This window comes from Geotrypetes seraphini, chromosome 5 (assembly GCF_902459505.1).
Source record: "Geotrypetes seraphini chromosome 5, aGeoSer1.1, whole genome shotgun sequence".
NCBI lineage: Eukaryota > Metazoa > Chordata > Amphibia > Gymnophiona > Dermophiidae > Geotrypetes > Geotrypetes seraphini.
In genome coordinates this window covers 213,427,314-213,447,049 of record NC_047088.1, presented here as the reverse complement: position 1 = coordinate 213,447,049, position 19,736 = coordinate 213,427,314, and the positions used below count along the sequence as shown (strand labels likewise).

The following is a 19,736-nucleotide window of genomic DNA, read 5'->3' as shown; positions in this document are numbered from 1 at the left end:
GATGCACTGCCGCTTTCATGTCATCGTGATAGGAAAACCTTCTACCCCTTAAAGCTTCTTTTGAGTGATCCACAAAAGTGGAAATCAGATGACGCTAAATATGGACTATATGCTGAATGTTCCGTGACTTCCCACATCAATTTTCTGAGTGTTTCCGATGTGCGGGGTGCAGTGTGGTGTAACAATACGTTGCTTTGTGTCATTTTCAAATATTTTTTTAAATAGGTACGGTGGTATTTGAGAAGGTAAGCTTATAACATTTTATAGATAGGCTCCGGCATTATCCCTGACCTGATGAAGGATTGAAATGCGTTGGTGGTGCTGGTGCAGCAACAACTATTAAAAGCTAAGTCAAAAGGCTATTTAAAAAATATTAGAAAATGACACAAAGCTACAATATTTTGAGAATATTGAATAAGTTGTGGGGTTAGTTATAAGTATCAAGGAGTGCTGCCACACTGAGCTATACTGCTTGGCTGGCGTTCTGAGGATCCTTTTCAAGTGTGGTTACTAACAGTGTTATTGCAGTGCTAAGGCTTCATATATCATCACTTTAAGTTCTTTGTTATTGCCAATTATTTGTAGAACTAACTTGCCATATTACTGCACCTTCCAGCTGTTCTCTTACCTTCAAAGTTTGGACTTCCAAAATGTGAGATTTTATCCTAATTTACTCCTCCCCCTTGTTTTTTTTATAAGTTATATACAAGGCATATCTAACATTTGTGTCTGTTTTACAAAATGTATGGATGGTTCCTTTAAAACGAAGAAGCAAAATAATTTTAATCCAATGTATGCTTTCTTTTAAATCACTAAACTAAACCTTAAGTTTATAGTCAAATATATTTATTGAGCTCAACAAGAAATCAAACAAAGACACAATACAAAATGCATACAAGCTCAATTATTTGTAATACAAATCCCCATCCCCAAACTTCAAACTACCCCACCCCACCCCCTAAACCAACCTCCACCAAACCTCCCCCCCATGGTCCTCCTTCCAAGTATAACAGTTGCACAAAATAAATAAAAAATGAAACAGGCATACCAGCTGCAACATAATGAAACTGAAAAGCATGGATTCAACAGTTAAGCAAACGGCTGCGAGCTAAGGGAGTCATGGTAGTCCAAAATGGTTCCCAAGTGCATTGAAAGATGCGTCCTGGGAGAGAGGAAAAATCCTTCACATCTCTCCATTCCCACATCAAGAGAGTAATCATCCGACAACGCCAAAGGGAGTAATCCGGTGCATCGCTCTCAAGCCATTTCAGCAAGATACATTTCAATGCAACCAGAATAATCCACTTAAGGAAAGCAGCAGCCCCCCATATATGAGGGTAATAATGGGGAACAGCTCCAAATAAGTGGAAGTGGAGCTCGGCACAGTTTACAAGAACTTAAAATATAAGAAGAGAAAGGAAAAGGTTTACATGAGCTTATATATAGAATGGAAGAGTAAGGGGGAAAATAGAATTACATGTTAGAGAAGAGTCAAGTTTTCAGTTGCTTGCGGAATAGTTGGAGAGAGCCCAGGTTCCGCAACGGGATAGTAAGGTCGTTCCAGAGACCTGTGATTTTGAAGAGAAGAGATTTTCCCAGTTTACCTGCATAGAGAATACCACGTAGAGAGGGGAAAGATAGTTTATATATTTGGGCGGGTCTGGTGGAGTCAGGACTTGAGGAGTTAAAGGATAGTGGGATTAGGGGAGGATGGATGCCGTGAATGATCTTAAAAGCCAGGCAGGAGCATTTGAAATGGATTCTGGAAATCACTGGGAACCAGTGAAGATTGGACAGGAGTAGGGAGACATGGTCAGATTTGCGTTTTGCAAAGATCAACTTGGCTGCAGTATTCTGGATAAGCTGGAGTCTTTGAAGACTTTTTTTGTTAGGCATAAGTAAATGGCATTGCAGTAGTCAAGTTTGGAGAGGATGATGGATTGGACCAGGACGGTGAAATGTTTTTGGCGAAAGTAGGATCTTCCTGTGGCATATGCTGCTCTATGAGAGTGTTGATAGCTGGAGAAAGGGCTGTTAGAGCGGAGGAGTGACCTAGTGGTTAGAGCAGCTGCCTCGGCACCAGTGCTCCCTCTAAGGATTGGCTGGGTGCATGCACATTTTTCCCCATGTGGGCAACAAGTTCTAAAAATCAACAATTTTCACGGTCTCCAAGTATTTTCGTGAGCGACTGTGTAAAATCTGTGAGCGATGCTCCTAGAATATGAGCGATTGCTCAGCATAGATGGAACATAGCTCAGCACCCTAAGGTTGTGAGTTGAATTCAATCTGCATCTCTTCATGACTCTGGGCAAGTCACTTACCACTTCATTGCCCCAGGTATTTATTTCTTTTTAAAATTTCTATACCGTCTAATTCCTAGACGATTTACAGAATATCCACGTACACAATGCTTAAAACAGTACAAAAGAGGGACAAATCATCAAAAGTTAAGTTCACAACAAATCCTCAATCAAGACAAGTTAGAACCTATAAAAAAGTACTAACGAACAATTGTGTTTTGAGGAGTTTTCTGAAAGTTCCTCTATCAGCATATTTCCTTAGCTGCCCTACCACCGAATTCCATCATATCACCCCAGCACAACAAAAAGTCATTGCACAGCTTTCTACATATTTCGGGTTAACATTGGCCTTTACCAAAGCAGAATTTTCAGAACGCAACAATCTTTTGGGCTGATAAGTGGTCTTCTTACTCTTGATATACTCTGGAATTGTACCATCCAAAAATTTCTGACAAATCATCACAATCTTATATTGTACTCTAAAAGCCACTGGCAGCTAATGCAGTTGCTGAAGCCAAGTGGTAATATCAGCATATTTTGATGTTCCTGTACAAAATAAGTACCTGCCTAAAATATGTATAAAACCACACAGAAAAAGCAGTATACAAGTCCCATTGCCTGTAGCCTATTTCAACTTTATATAGGTTATAAGTGGCTTGATAAAAGTGCTTTGAAGATAATCGGTGCAACATTTTCAAGAACTGGAAAACTATACAGATAGGTGAGATGGGTTATGAATACAGGTTAGCAAGACCCTCGATAGCTGAAAATTTTTAAAGAGTGCCGGTAAGCAGATATATAAAACTTGCACAACATATGGCCCTTCCCTGTCATTAATTCTTCCATTTGTTTTTGTTTTTTTCTTCAGCCATGCTTGTTGCACCTGATGTGCCATGGGCGGGGGAAAGAAGAGGGAAGTAGTTGTATGTCTGCGGGATACTGATACAAATATACTAGGCTTGTCTCGTTGTTATTGCACATTTGGTCCTTTTATTAAAGTCCATTATGCCCTAATAAGTGGTTAGTACCAATGAAAAGGCTTACTGCATAATCTGTTATATGGTGTTTTGCAGTCATTTGCCTTTTTGCATGTGTTAACTCCAGACATTAATATTTTTTTAATGTTTTCTCTGGAGGGGGCATTCCATGGGCAGAGAATGGATGTGAAAGAATTAATTAACTAGCATGTTTTCATTCATGCGTGCTAACTGGACAACCCTGAGGGCTCCTTTTACTAAGGTGCGATAGCGTTTTTAGCGCAAGCAGAATTTTAGCGTGTGCTAAACCTGCGCTACGTGGCTAGAACTAATATCCAGTTCAATGCTGGCGTTAAGGTCTAGCACACGTGGCAATTCAGTGCGTGCTAAAACTGCTATCGCAGCTTAGTAAAAGAAGCCCTGAGTTAACATACCACCTCCTAAACAGGAAGGGTAAGTTCTCCTGCTTTAAAACTCCCCTTTTATAAAGCTGTGGTAGAGTATTTTAGTGCTGGCCGGCAAGGTAAATGCTCCGATGCTCATTCAATTCCTATGAGCATCAGAGTATTTACCTCACCGGTCAACGCTAAAGTGCTCTACCACAGCTTAATAAAAGGGGGCCTAATTTTTTTGCCAGCAATGTATGCTCATGATAAAATTAACAAACCGCTGGAATAAAAAAGGCTAAATTAGCACACCACTGGGAGAAAAGGTAGTGTTGTATTGAATCTGGGCTATTGCTCAATAAAACCCCACTTTAGGACATGCTAAAATGGGCACTTTAATAAAAGAGCCCCTGCGTGCTTATAGTATTAATATAGGGTTCCTTTTATTAAGGTTCACTAACCGATTTATATTCTATGGGTGCCTTAGCATTAAGCACACGCTAATCTTTAGCGCACGTGAAATCAGTTAGCGCGCCTTAATAAAAGGACCCCATACTGCATGTTAACCTAGGTATTAATATATATAAAGTCTGTTTACATGCATTAAAAAGTTCTAATGCGTTAATTTTTATAACACAAATATGTGAAAGGAACTGAAAAAAAACCATCTAAAAATTTGGAAAAAAAGGTCAAATATCTGAAAACAAACTTCTTTCCTTGTGCACATCCTTAACATAAAGAGTATAAGGGAAGGGAAAGTCCAGTGACTCATAAGTGTTTGTAGTAACATGTAGAAAGGTGATGCAGGACTTCTCAGAGCAAGCTCGAAAAGGCAGCAAATGTGAATGAAAAATGGGTCCTAAGCCAAGTATACAGTGTTTCACAACATCTGAAAAACTGTCTACAAAACCAACCTCTACAATTTAACATTGTAATGTTATTTCACAGATACACCGATGCTCTTGATTTGGCTGTAAAATAAATTTTCATATTGAGCCACTCACAAGAATTACAGAAAAGTTTGACAGTATGTAACCTGGTGTATTTTCATCAGCACTGTTTAATAATAAACAGTATCTGAACTTCCAGAGTATAACATTTATTCCATAAACCTAAGACTTTGGGAGCTTTAATATCTATGAATGTCAGATTTTAAAATGGCAGCTTAATTTGAAAATTGCATTGCATTGGTTGGAAACGACTTGAGGTCTAGAGCATAAATTCAGACAAAACACTATCTAATAAGTGTGACAACAACAACAGATTTAACTGAGTCTGAGGATGCAAAATAAAACATGGAAGAGTCTTGTGAAAGTTTTGCCATGCATGACACAACTTACCTGCTGGAGAAAGCTTTTAATTTCAGAAAGTGCTGAGATGCATCACTGCACCCATTATAAGAGATCTATGCCAGATGTATCATTTATCCTTACTTTGGTGAGAAGCAGATTTCAGATTTATAGCGTTCTGGTATTAACAGTCAAGAAGAGACACATTAGTTTTCATTTCTGTTTCTCAGTGTAACAGGATTTTTTTCGATAAAGCACATGGCTTCCAAGGCTACTCAGATAAAGCTCTGGTGAATGACAGAAGGTCTGGTTGATTTACATGAAACATCAAGTGGAACTGTGCTTGTGGGAGAATAGGTTAAAATTAGATTGACGAGCAAATGTGTTACTAGAGGAGAGACTGACAAATGGCAAAGATATGCCAGTATATTACTAATTCTGGAGATTAAGGCAGGAGGGGAGAGGGAGTGTCCGTTGACTATCAGCGCAAGGCATCCAGCCTTAAGAGCAATACAAAAAGATTTTACTAGTAGCTAAGTACAGATTTTTTTTTGAGATTAGGTCCAACACATATAAATTTGGTGATCATTAAGATTTGGAGTATGGACTCAGGCCTGGGGAACAAGAAAGTATAATTCAGTGAGTGCAGTCAACAGTCTTTCAGGTCATTCTGAGTTCATTTTTTCCATATGGTGTTTCTACACACACTTATATGTAGTTGTGTGGCTTACCGGCTGTGCTTTGCAGCAGCAATTGAGGCATACTATCCTGTTGCAATGCTGGGGAGAGGGGGAGGGGAGAGGATGACTATGACCTTGAACCGTACTTTGAACAGATAGGAGGCGTCCAAGTGGATTGGCACAAAAATCTGTGATAACAAAGGCTGACCCAAACAACCTGCTCCGACTATTCAGCCCCCTGTGCATTTCTAACCAGTATTGTCAAAACCTTTATGATTAGAAAAAGGTGTGGTTTAGAAGAGAGCTGAGGTGCTGCCCTGTGTCTCATCTACACACCTAGGCAGAGAATGACTGCTTTTTGGTTTCTGTACAAGCTGGCTAGCACAGAAGGAATTATAGGGTCTTTTTAGTAAGCTGTGATAAAAAGTAGCTTTGGTGTGCTCTTAGGGTTTCCCCCCACCATTTTTATCATGGCCAGAAAATAGCCAATTTTCTACCATATTTCTTCTATTAATCACCCTGCGCTAATAAGAACATAAGAAGTTGCCTCCGCTGAGGCAGACCAGAGGTCCATCTCGCCCAGCGGTCCGCTCCCGCGGTGGCCCATCAGGCCTATTGCCTGAGCAGTGGTCCCAGATTATCCCTATGACCTACCTCTACTCCTATCTGTACCCCTCAATTCCTTTATCCTCTAGGAACCTATCCAAACCTTCTTTGAAGCCTTGTAATGTGCTCCGGCCTATCACAGCCTCCGGAATCGCGTTCCGTTGACATTAGAATGCAATCCTTGAAAATAATTACTGTTAGAGGACTTACCGACATCTACTTTGTAGGTGGTGAAAACCGTCCCATAGCGCCCTATAGGTTTCAACACTGTGAAGAACTTTTGTGCACAAAAGAGGAGCGGGACTTGGGTGTGATAGTATGTGATGATCTAAAGGTGGTCAAACAGGCTGAAAAGGTGATGGCAAAAGCTAGATGGATTCTAGGATACATTGGGAGAGGTATGGCTAATAGGAAAAAGGAGGTATTGATGCCCTTGTATAAGACTCTGGTGAGACCTCATTAGAATATTGTGTACAATTCTGGAGACTGCACCTTCAAAAAGATGCAAAGAGGATGGAGTCAGTCCAGAGGAAGGCTACTAAAATGGTCAGTGGTCTTTATCATAAGACATATGGGGACAGACAAAGATCTCAATACGCATTCTTTGGAAGAAAGGCGGGAGAGGGGAGATGCCTACAAATGATACACCTGAGGCGAGTCTCTTTCAATTGAAAGGAAGCTCTGGATAGAGAGGGCATAGGATTAAGTTAAGAGGTGATAGGCTCAGGAGTAATCTAATGAAATTTTAAAATCATAACTGTGTATAAACAGGAAAGTGATAACTTTGTGAATGCTTTTCCTTTCAGCACAACCAACTCAGGATGTCACAAAGAAATTTAACTCAAACAAGTGATCTAATCAGATAAGTACTTTTCTTTCTATAATAATAAGAATGAATTGCTTTGTGAGTAAATTGTTTTCTCTTGGTTTTCTGTTATAGGCAACTGGGCGCGGACCAGAGGGATCACTGTACCTCTAACCCATAAGTGTAAGTTCTATTAGAAACTGGCTTGAGTACTCGGCCTTCACTTCAGGAAAAAAAAAATAAAATAACCAATGTCCTTCAAAAATTTAATTAAAAAAAATGCAGTGTGCAAACTGAAAAAATAAAATAAAACCCCCCTCTCTTTTCAGGCCCACATCACTATGCTTCTTCTGCTGAGTTCCAGGAGCAGGAACACCGAACCAGGACCAGACCTCAGGAATTAGGAACGGCTTCACCTCCAGGTAAGTATCAGCAATTATCAGCATCTACTACCTATCATAAAATAAAGGAAATAAAACCCTTGGTGATGTGAGCTCAGTGTTACCTCCAACTGGAACCTTTATGGCACTAACTATTTTCCACAGGGAAGTAAAATAAACTTTAAAAGTTGCCCTGTCTAGTGCCACCAACCCATGGCCCAGCAAGTCCTTCACTAGCTGCTCACTAAACTGCAGCCACCCTTAACAGAATGGAAAATAATTTCTTTTTAGAAAACTTCTCAAATCATTAGTCCTGTCAGCTCTTTTAACTAGGCTCTAAAATGGGTTCCTCTCATAGAAACCTGTTCTCAAATGCCCCTGACATTCTCTCACACTTCTTTTTTAAGTTTGACCAAAATAAGTCCAGAAAAATATTTTTAACCTGAAACCCTCCCAGCTTCCACATTAGTCATTCAGGCACACTCAAATGATCCCTCTTAGGTGTTGTTTGAAGTTGATTTTGTAGCCTTGAACTGTGATGGTGCACATCCAGGTGTTAGTAGTGATGTATTCCCAACCATTACAAAAATGGTGAAGACAACCCCTCCCCCCCCCACTGGAATGGTCTCTGGTATGATGTTGTCAAAAAGCAGGAGACAGTTTTGACTGCTGCAGTGATGCTGGCTTTTAAGCTTTCATTACCGAGGCTCTCTCAATAACTGCTGTGGTCTAAACTGTTTAGATCATTTCTGTGCATTATATTATTTAAAATATAGGAGTGGCCTAGTGGTTAGAACAGCTGCCTCAGCACCCTGAGGTTGTGAGTTTAATTCCCACTGAAGCTCCTTGAGACTCTGGGCAAATCACTTAACACTTCATTGCCCCAGGTTCAAAATAAGTACCTGTCTAAAATATTTGATTTTAGACAGGTACTTATTTTGTACCTTTGATTGTGTAAACCACACAAAAAAGCAGTATACAGGTTCCATCCCTTTACATTAAAGGACTTCTTATGTGTATACAAGGATCTAGATTGGTCTATGTTTCTTCTTCTAAAGTATCTAATGTGGTGCAGTCATCTTTTATTGAATCAATAAGCTCCTTGTCCCTGAACTATCCCCCCTCAGCACTAGGCATCCACCACATTCTCATAGACATCTGGTCGGAGGGCCAAAATTTTAAGTCATGCTAACCTTCGAATGGAGATTGCGGTTGCAGCTCCTCCGATAGATGTACCGGTATCATATGCATCATGAGAATCTCTGATCACATTATATGAATATTCAAGAAGAATCTTGCCAAAAGGTGGTCTTGAGAATGTAGGCAGTGAATCAATCTGCATCCGCCACCCTGACCTGTAACATGGTGTTTTGGTATATGCAGTAGCCTATGAGGTCCATCAATTTCAATTGGGGAAAATCATGCAAGCATGTTGCTTTCCTCATAGTGGATTTTACTAATATGAATTGATGAAAGAGCTGCGTCTTTCCACGACCTAGTGTTTTTTGTACTTGATATTTGGTTTCAAGACTCCACTTGGTTGGTGTGGAAGATATGGAGTAGTCCACATACTTTTATGTATGTCTAATAAGATATTATGAATAGGTAATTCTATGATCTCCTTCAGAATATCCAAATATTTAAGGACAGATAAATTAGCAGCCCTTTGGTCTGGTTTGAACATTGTTGGAATCTGGAGTGCTTTGGCCATTTTTATTAAAAATCTGGAATATGCATATGAGGTGTCCTCAGGTTGTGATACTCGAATGGGTTCGGGGTGGGGGAGGAGGAGGATAGGTCCGAAGGCAATCCTGGTATATTCAGATGACGGTGATTGCATATATGAAGAGGAACACTCATATGAGGAGATGATGGCAGCTTCCACTGATAAAACAATAGATAGGGACCATGATTGCTTCCTTTGTTATAGTGGTGAATCTAAGCATTACTACTAACCTGATGGTTGAAGGTTGTGTCAGAGGGTGAAGTTCCTGCGGGACCTTAGAAGATGTCTGATGTTGGAGAAGGAACTGTTTAAGTAGAGAAAACACTTCCTGTATAACATCTGGCACTGAAGAGTGAGGTTGTAGTGAAGGTGAAGAAATTAAATGAAAACTAACCCCTATTGTTGGGGAAGAAGTGAGGGAGGTTCTAGACAAACCTGAACTTTTAGAAGAGGAAGTCTCTTACTGGATGGCCCATATCCTTTTTAGTCAGGGAAGGTTGAGTTGAGAAATCTGATGTACCTGGACAAGATTGGATCGGCTTATGCAAAGAATCTGATGTGTCTCAGCGTCAAGTGCATTGATGTCTGCTATTGGAGCTATGTGGGTGTCCCTGCATTGGTGGTGAGACAGAGTTGGAGAAGTGAGAGGCTGCTGTGACATCGTGTTGTGTGTCAATGTCAAGATGTGTTTAGACACACTGATGTCATCCCCACACTGCTTTGAATAGTGAGAAGAAAAAGGTGCCATCACTGCTCCTGTTCACTAGGCTGAATAGCAGTAAAAGTTCAGGGAGGGTCTACTTTTGACATTTTAGCTGTCTCTTCTAACCCCCTGCCCTCCACTGTGCTTTCAACTTACATTTTGGAGCTGCCTGGCAGCAATTCACACAGACACTCCATGGTTTTCCCTCTGCCACATCCTGTCCTCTCAAATACAATTTCCTGTTTATGCAAAGGTGGGATGCAGCAAGAGAAGGCCCTGGAGTGCTTGTGTGAATTTCTGCTTGGCAGTCTGAAAATGTAACTTGCAGATGCTGTGGGGAAGGGGGGGAGGGGGGTTGGAAGAATGAAGAGAGCAATCCAGACCTACGGGAGGGAAGGCAATGAGAGATGCTGGATTATGGGTGGTCTTGGGCAAAGATGAGTGGGCCTAGGCTCTCCCAGGCCCACCCGTCTATATCCCTAAGTTTGGAGAAGATACAGTTAGGGATACTCCTCAAGAGGACCTTAGTGACCTTGGGACTTTGTTGAGGTACTCTAGGCCATTTCCTTTAAGGATCTTAAAGATAGAGAGTTTTAAATTTAGTATTATTTTGATAGCCAATGAGGTTTTGCAAAAATGGTGTGATGTGGTTACATCATTTACAACCTTCCATTAATTTTGGGCAGCATTCTGAATCAATTGGAGTTGGTGTAGACCCTTATATATTATTTTATATCTATTCATTGTTTTATTAAATTTTTTTGCATTGATTGCATTTTGGTGTTTAGATATTGTTAGCTACATAACAGAACCCCACCAATTTGTCTGGGTAGTTAGCTTGTAGCAGGAGCTTTTCACATAATTCTTGACACTCATCCATTCAGTTGGGCCATCAGGATCACTACAAATGAATATGTATGAGGTGGATTTGCATGTACTGCCTCCCTTCTATGCAAATCTATCCCATGCATATTTATTGTAGAAATCTTGAAAACTTTAGTGGCTGGATGCATCGTGAGGACTGGATTGAGAATCGCTGGCTTATTCTGCTGTTGCTCCTTGTGATCTTGTGCAAATCATGTAACCCTCCATTGCTTCAGGTACAAAATTGGATTGTAAGCCCTCTGAGAATAGGGAAATACCTCCTGTACTGCAATGACTTGAGCTGCTTTTGAAAAGGCATGAGCTAAACTCACATAAAAGATAGGACTCTAGGCAAAAAAGCAAAAAAAAAAAACCAACAACCCCAACCAACCCCCGTCTCAAAAGTTCTCCTTGAACGAGTAACGTGGAGACTCCTACTTTCTGGGTCTTGCTCTCTATATAGTGTATATATGAAAAGATAAGATTTAGAATGTACACTGGCTCAACTATAGACAGCAACAAAAAAAGTGGAATTAGAAAAGGTATAGAGAAGGGCAACGAAAATGTTAAAAGGGATGGGACAACTTCCCTCTGAGGAAAGCCTAAAGAGGATAGGGCTCTTCAGCTTGGAGAAGAGATGGCTCAGGAGTGATAGAATAGGGATCTGTAAAATAATGAGTGGAGTGGAAATGGTAGATGTGAACTGCTTGTTTACTCTTTCCAAAAATACTAGGACTAGGGGGCATGCTTAGCGGGGTTTAGGAACGGTTTGGATAAATTCCTAAAAGAGAAGTCCAAAGGCCATTATTGAGATGGTTTGGGGAAATCCACAGCTTCTTCTTAGGATAAGCAGCATAACATCGGTTTTACTACTTGGGATCCAGCTAAGCACTTAGGACCTGGGTTGGCCATTGTTGGAAACAGGATACTGGGCTTGATGGACCTTCGGTCTGTCCCAGTATGGCAATTCTTATGTTTCTTAAGTGGAAAAAAACAGACAAATCCTTTCCTCCTGCAAAATTTAAATTGGCTTCCAAACTTCACATTCTAGGCAGTGATGTGCTGGAGATGACCCCTGGGAGCCCCCTGTTACAGTATTTTATTACAACTAAGTGTCTCGTTAAGTGGAACAGAGCTGACAAGAACCCCATAAGAAATCAGCAACACATCACTGATTCCAGCTATGATCAAAAGAGGGCTGTGAATGAATGAAATATAAATAATGCTTCTTTTTGGTGAACTGGACATTGTGTATGCTGAAATGAATGAAGGTAAAAAACATATCATCATTCTCTCCCTGCTACCACGTTTCTTCATTTTCAGGGACTGTATTTTTACCACTTTTAAAATGTAGCAGATTAATAGTTAACTACCTGGCACAAAATCACCCAAACGATTATGATTGTCTGGGTATCCCCCTCCAAGGGGACGGATTACTTTCCCCTTCCTTTTACAAAACTGCACTAGCGGTTTTTAGCACATGCCGGTGTTCTGAATGCTCTGCACTGCTACCAATACTCAGGGCTCCTTTTACTAAGTTGCGATAGCGGTTTTAGCGCGTGCTAAACCCACGCTACGCGGCTAGAACTGACGCCAGCTCAATGCTGATGTTAGCGTCCAGTGCGTGTGGCAATTTAGTGCACGCTAAAACCGCTATTGCAGCTTAGTAAAAGGAGCCCTCAGAGTTCCTATGAGCGTCAGAAGCAGTGGAGAGCATTCAGCGCACCTGCTTGTGCTAAAAACCTTTTATTTTTATTTCAATGTAATTTTGAATCTTCCCCTCCCCCATTGTCTATTGTACCAACTTTGTCCTTATCTTTGTCTTTGTCTGGTTTTTATGTTACCTTATTTTACTTGTATTTTTATTATTCCTTTTTTTTAAAAAAAAACCTCTAATTTTAATCAACTGTAAACCGTCCAGATATTGGAAACTTTGGGGGGGGGGGAGTTATAAGGTCCTTTCAATGACTTGCTCTCCCTTTTGTTGAAATCAGGCCACAGAACAACTGAAATAGCTCCAAAATCATATGTTTTTATTGATAGTAATTTTTAAAAAGAGATACATTTAGTGTATGGGTCTGATGTGAAAGAGACACGAAAATACCTCTGTAGCATAAATGCACAGGTGAGTTTCTTGAAAGGAAGCTCTGGAATAAGAGAGCATAGGATGAAGGAGAAAGGGGATAGAGTCAGGAGTAATTTAAGGAAATAATTTTTTAAGGAAAGGTTGGTGGAAGTATGGAACAGCCTCCTAGTGGAGGCAATGAAGGCTGTATCTGGCTTCAAGAAAGCCGGGGACAGGTACAGCATCAAACAGCTTTCCATTGCTTCCTAAGACTTATTCCCCCCAATTTAATATATTTTGGGAAATTAGTTGGACTGAAAGGGCTTGATGAACCTCTCATTGTTTTTCTTCCCTATCTTGGAGACTCAGTTAAGGTAGTTTCAACCTCTTTTGGTGGGGTTTTGTCTGCTAATTCCAATCTGTCACTCCCAGATTTGCATCCACCTTCAGACTTCAGACTTGACAGCTCTTTGTCACTTTAGCCTGTCAGATCAGGAGAAACAGAAAATATTCCCTCTCCCCACTACGGTAAGCGCAGAATGAAATGTTCAGCTCCAGGTGTACTATTATCTTGCCATCTACTGGCAGAATTAATCACAGGCACCATTCACACTAACTACTTTACAGTACACCACATCTCTCTGTAATTGGGGATACAACATTCCTTGTGAAACTGAAACACCTGAAATATATACTGTTTTTTAAAAAATGTCAATTTAAAGTATTTTCTCCTAGTTATGAAATCTTGGTCTATTATTAATCAGTTGGGCATCTGCATTTCTGAACTACAGTCCAATACTGGAATGATGGCATTGCTGATGACATTGGATACGATTAATTTTTTTTTTTAATGGAGTCAGCCAATTGGATTCTGGGTGGACATTATGAGGTTGATATTCAAATGATCTAGGCACATAAGAAATTAGGATCCTAATTCTACCTAAGTGTAATGCTCCCATCCCTATTGAATACATATATTTAGATCCCTAAAATAGCAAGTCTTCTGAATTTAGATTCCTTGGAAAGTGAGTGGGTAGATAGGTAGAGTTATGTCCAAGAGAATTTAGGAGGCCAAAAGTGGACATAAGGATAGCTGCTCTAAATCTAAATACTGTTTCTGTGATCATGGTCAAACACACTCCATACTCCCGAGGTATGATAACCCCATGCCTAAATCCCAATATTTAAAAAAACAAAAAAAAAAACCAACCCAACCTGCACAGTCCCCTACCTCTCCCAAGTCATATTCTCCTCTAATTCAGTCAATGCTCTAGTACAGTGGTTCCCAACCCTGTCCTGGAGAACCACCAGCCAGTCAAGTTTTCAGGATATAACCTAATGAATATGCATGGAGCAAATTTGCATGCCTGTCTCTCATGCATATTCATTACAGCTATCCTGAAAACCCGACTGGCTGGTGGTTCTCCAGGACAGGGTTGGGAACCACTGTACTAGAGCATTGGGTAGTAATTTGCAGCCTACCACACTCCATAAATTTCCCAACCCTTCAAATTTCCCTTATGGAATCTGTACTTATGATTATGGAAGGTCTTAATTCATTGGTGGCAAAACCAACCCCATCTTCATTAATATCACCTGTTCCTAGGCAGTGTCATTCAGCCACAATCTGTGGTACAGATAGGAGTTTGCAACCCTCTTGCTTTCAATGAAGCAAGACAATCATAAGGGCAGATTCTGAAGGTGTGGTAGGGCTGGTGAGTGGAGTGCTACTTAAGTATGCGGAGTTTAAGTGTTGGGAATTGGGTAAGAGAGCGGTCAATACAATACAATCTTTATTTATATACTGCCAATACCTCATGGACGTTTACTTCGGTTTACAAAAAAATAAATGATCTAATACAACATTATGAACAGGTCATTACACTTCAAAAAGGTGATGAGGGTGGAAGATAAGTCTATTCAACTATTTTAAGTCATAGCAAAGTATCATAATTCTGGATAGTCAGATTTTGGCTCCCCAGGTTTAAGAGAATTTTTATCCAAACATAGGAACCTAGATTTTTCAGATGAAATTTTTCCTAAATCTATACAGCCAAAATTAGTTGTGTAGATTAGGCACTCAGTTCCATGGAAGGATGACAAAGGAAGTAAGGAGAGAGGTGGGGGTTGGACTTAATTTTGTCTTCAACAAGTTCTTTATTATAGTTTGGAATAGTTTAATCACATTGTGGAAGGCTGCACAGAAATATGCCTTCTTATTAACAGCTATTAAGAATAAGATGCCTGCAAAAATTTTAATAAGTACAAAATGTTTTATGCTAGTAATCTACTTCTATTCAGAACAATTTGCAACAGAACATAGAGTAATATATAAAGAAACAACATGCAGTTTCTTGACATACTGAAAATAATTAATCTTCAGCTTCTATTAGTGGTGGTTCTTAACCAATCCCCAGGACACACCCAACTGGTTTGGTTCTCGATTATCCTTGAGCATGTATGAGATAGATTTGCTTAGTATGAAGCCAGTGCATACAAATCTTTCAAGGCTAGATAGGCCATATGGTCTTTATTTCCCTTCATCTTTTTATGTTTCTATGAAAACCTGACTGGCGTATGCCCTTTATGGAATCATGCTTAGCATCAATCTTTTCTCGTGCCTATTTCTGCACATGATTTACAGAACCCATTAGTAAGACAATTAGTGCTGATAATTGCCAATTAACAAGCAATTATTGCCATTACATAAGAACAGCCCTACTGGGTCAGACAATGGTCCATCAAGCCCAGTAGCTCGTTCTCACAGTGGCTCATCCAGGACCCTAGTACCTGGTCAAAACCCAAAGAGTAGCAACATTCCATGCTACCAATCCAGGACAAGCAGTGGCTTCCTCCATGTCTTTCTCAATAACAGACTATGGATTTTTTCTCCAGGAACTTGTCCAAACCTTTCTTAAAACCAGCTACGATATCTGCTCTTACCACAACCTCTGGCAATGCGTTCCACAGTGAAACTATTAATTGGCACGAATTAGAAGTTACATGCACAGCTAAGCATATTCTATAAAATGATGTGTGTAAATTCTAGTGCACGGATTTCAAAAGAGAGCATGGCTGGGAAGAAGTATGGGCAGGTCATGAGCATTCCTAAAAGTTAGGTGCATTGTTATAGAATTATGCCTGATCCATGCACAGCTTAGGTGCAGGCATTTAGCCCTGGCTTTCTTGAATTGATAGTTTTTTTGTCTCCACCACCTCTACTGGAAGACTATTCCAAGCATCTACCACTTTTTCTGCACCTAAATGTTAAGTCATGCGGACAGGTGCTACACGTGATTCTAGAAACTGCATCTGACTCTAGAGGTGGTTTATAGAATCACACTAAGTGCCGATAATTTGGTGCCAATTTTTAAAGTGATTTATATAGAATTTGGGCCTATGTGTATGTTCTTAATGACATTCGTTTCCTCATGAATCCTCTCCCCCCCACCAATATGAAATGAAAACTTGCTGGATGCTTGTCCTTTCTAAAAATGTGGGTACATTGCATTTGGTTTTTTAAGGGTTCTATTACTAAGCTGCAGTAGAAAATGTCTTAGTGTGTCCTTATATGGGTTTCTTCTGCACAGTAAGGCCCCTGGGCCAACCAGAGTCTTAGGCTGTTTTCCCAGTGCATCTTGGGATGCAGTGGGAGTGGCCTATGATTCTGATTGGTCAGTCTTAGGCCACTTCCACTGCATCCTAAGATTGGAGTGTTGACAGGTTGTGGGGGGATAGTTCAAAGGGGGTGGCAGCAGGAGGCAGTGGGCATCCCTTCTGCCAGGGCATTTCTTAAGGGGGGAAGGGGGCTTTGGCAGTTCTGGCAGGAAGGAGTGGGCATCCCTCTTGCTGGAGGATTTCTCAGGGTGTTCCAGTGGGACAGAGTGGGCATCCATCCTGCCAGGGGATTTCTCTGGGTGTTTGGGGGTTCTGGCGGGAGGGAGGGAGCAGTTGCCAGCTGCTGTGGCTGCTCAGCTGATTACAGCAGGGTGGTTTCCTTGCTGCGATCAGCTCAGTGGCTGTGTCTATTTGAAATGTAAGCCAGCATTTTGTTGGCCTACATTTCAGGCGTCTGTCATGGTCCTAGGGAGACACTTAGGGCTGCTTAAGCTTGCCCAAGCCATTTTCGGATTACACCATGGAGCTTAAGTATCCTGACACATCCCCCTGCACCTGCAACAGATGTTTACAGAGTAGGCAGCCTGCCTTGTTTGTTTGTTTTTTAATCTGTGTCCTGATTGGCTAGTTAGCCAATCTTTTTAGTAACTTCTGTCCATCTCACATTTCTTTCTCTCCATGTCCACCATCTTCCTCCTGCAGCCTTATCTGTCCTGTTAACAAACATCTCCCTTCTATATCGTGTTCCTTTTCTTCCTCCTATTTTTACATCTGCCGCTCATATTCAGCATTTTCCTTCTGAGTGTCTTGTCCTGTCCTGCATTTCATCCTCTTTCTCCCTGATCCTCCCTCTCCCCCTGTGATCAGCATTGCCCCTCTGTGTCTCTATCCCTTCTTCTTCCATGCCCACCTATATCTCCCTGTCCCTCCCCCCCCCCTGGGATTAGTATATCACACTGTTGCTTTCCACCCAACTCCCTCATAATTCAGTATGACTCTCTCTCAGGTCTCCAGCGTCTTTCCCCTTCTCTTCTATCCAGCACGAAAGGAACGGGTTTGGAGGAGCTGTAGTCTAGCAGCCCGTGCGCTGTTCTGCAGCATGCCAGCCGCCCTCATCATTCATCCGTCTCCCTCTCTGAGCAGCGCACGCTAGACGAAATCCTGGGGTGGCTGTGCACCACTTCTACCCGGGTCTCACTTGGTCACTGCCGTCGCTTGCCAACGCTTTAGAGCTAGCGATGTTTCCCAAGAGCATCAGGGTCAGTCATGTGTACGCAGGGGAGGCAGCAGATGAGGACTTGACGGTGGGGGCCACCGGGAAGAGAAAGGCCTGGGTGAAGAGTAGGGACTCGTGGCAGGCATCTGAGGCTGAGGAGCTTGGGGTGGAAATGGCTCCGCTGGCAGACGGACTGGTGGAGCTGGCTGCCGAGCAACCAATCAGAGTGAGGGGTGGTCCTCCTACGAGCTGAGCATTGTGGAAGTGTGGAAAGCTGCCGGTGGAAAGCCCTGCCGGTGGAAGCGCTGGATTACAAAAAAGCACCGGGGGTGGGGGGGGTACGTATTCGCTCCATAAGACGCACCCTTATTTCCACCCACTTTTGAGGGAAAAAAAGTGCATATTATGGAGCGAAAAATACAGTACCTAAGAAATAAAAGGAGTATGAAACATCTGACACACCACACTGCATGCCAAACATTGCACGCTGAGCAGTCACACCACCAGACAGAGATGGGCACAGCCCCTCAATGGATACCAACACAGCAGGCAAATAAGATGGAAGATTTCTGCTGTTAACAGCCAAGCAAGGGAGGACCCATTAGAAAGAGAATGATCGAATAATGATCATTCAATTGGACCAGGTTAACCACCCCCCTCCAAATAACCCAGAATAGCAAAAAATAAACAAATAAAACAAAAAAGGGCAAGAGGAACCACAATCTAGAAGTTTTCTTTATTTTTTTTCTGCCTTGATATGAGCTGTTTGTTTTCAGAATGAGTGCTTTTTGTACTTGCTGTTTAAATTTAAATAAAATTAAAAATAAAAAAAAACCCAACAGAACCTCCAAAAGTGAAAGGGTGAACAATGACTTTTGTACAACAAATTGCTCTACATATAAAGTATAAAAATAGTTCACCTTTTCTGAAAAAGGAGCCAATACATGATCTATGGGTATGATCTATGTGTGCATCAGCCATATCCACTACCAGTGCCCACATAGCTAACTGGGCAGATAAGACCACACAAAAGGCAGACCTATCTGTGCCCACTTAGCTATGGGAATGCTAGCACTGAATATTGGCCGGCACCTGCATAGCTTTTGGGTGGGCAGCTGACCCCGGATTGTCAACGCCAGTGCTCACATATAATCTGTCAATGAATATTCGGGCTTAATCCTGCCCGCAGCTCTCAGAAATGGACAATCCACTGACCACCATGGGTTGAATTTTGGCCCCATAATCTTGGAGACAGCAGCCCAAGCGTTGTCAGGATTACCGTAACAGAAGCAGCACACAAAGATATGATTGTGGATAACGGTATTGTGATGGAAAATCGAAAACAAAAGAAACTACAACCTTCTCTTTTGTTGATCTTTTTTTTATTCAAAAAGTTTTCAAAAGAAACAAAACAGAAAAAGCTAACAATCTAATTAAAATTTACAGTTCAAAAATGTCTTTTGGCAAAAAACAAAAGAAAACTACAGAGTTCTCTTTAATTGGACAAATAAGTTACCACTGGCAAGTCTGTGGCCCTTGTAAAACAAAAATAAAAAAATTAACTCTCTTGATCATATAGATATCTCTATGAAAAATTTTTTGTTCTGTACAAAAGGTCTTTCTTCATAAATTAATTTTCTTTTTTTTATTTTTTTATTTTTTATAATTTAATGATTTATTAGGTGATGTGACATAACTGGTTCTTTCTTTATGTACAGAGGTTACATTTCCTAAATCTTATCCAGACACAGAGTATGGCACTTAGTTCAGACACTTCCAGCAGCAGTCCACTGTTTCTGTACCTGGGCTCTCACATTTCAGCCTCAACAAAAGAAAGAAAAACATCTAAGGGGTCCTTTAACTAAAGTGCAGTAAAATTTTGCACTTATTGAATGTTAGGTGTAAAACAATTAATGTTCAGTTCGTGCAAAGCTTGCGAACTAGCTGTTAAGAATTATCCCCACCATGCTCCCACATAGGGCTGGATTCAATAAATGGTGCCGAAAATTCATGCTCAGCGTTATTCTATAAAGGGTGCTCTAGACTAAGGTCCAGATTCACTAAACTTACCGATCCTGTAACGATCGTCGCAAAACCGGTTTTAACTGGTTTTGCGATCGT

General features: G+C 41.0%; 1 protein-coding gene across 2 annotated transcripts in view; it reads right to left on the bottom strand.

The window, feature by feature from the left end:
• The window catches only part of ITGB6 (integrin subunit beta 6), a 183,896-nt gene extending 178,644 nt beyond the window's left edge, over positions 1 to 5,252 (bottom strand). For both annotated transcript variants that reach the window (XM_033946572.1, XM_033946570.1), the window contains exon 1: positions 5,004 to 5,252. The gene's annotated coding sequence lies outside the window, so the exon portion shown is untranslated. The remainder of the gene's footprint in view (positions 1 to 5,003) is intronic.
• Positions 5,253 to 19,736: the final 14,484 nt, after the last annotated feature.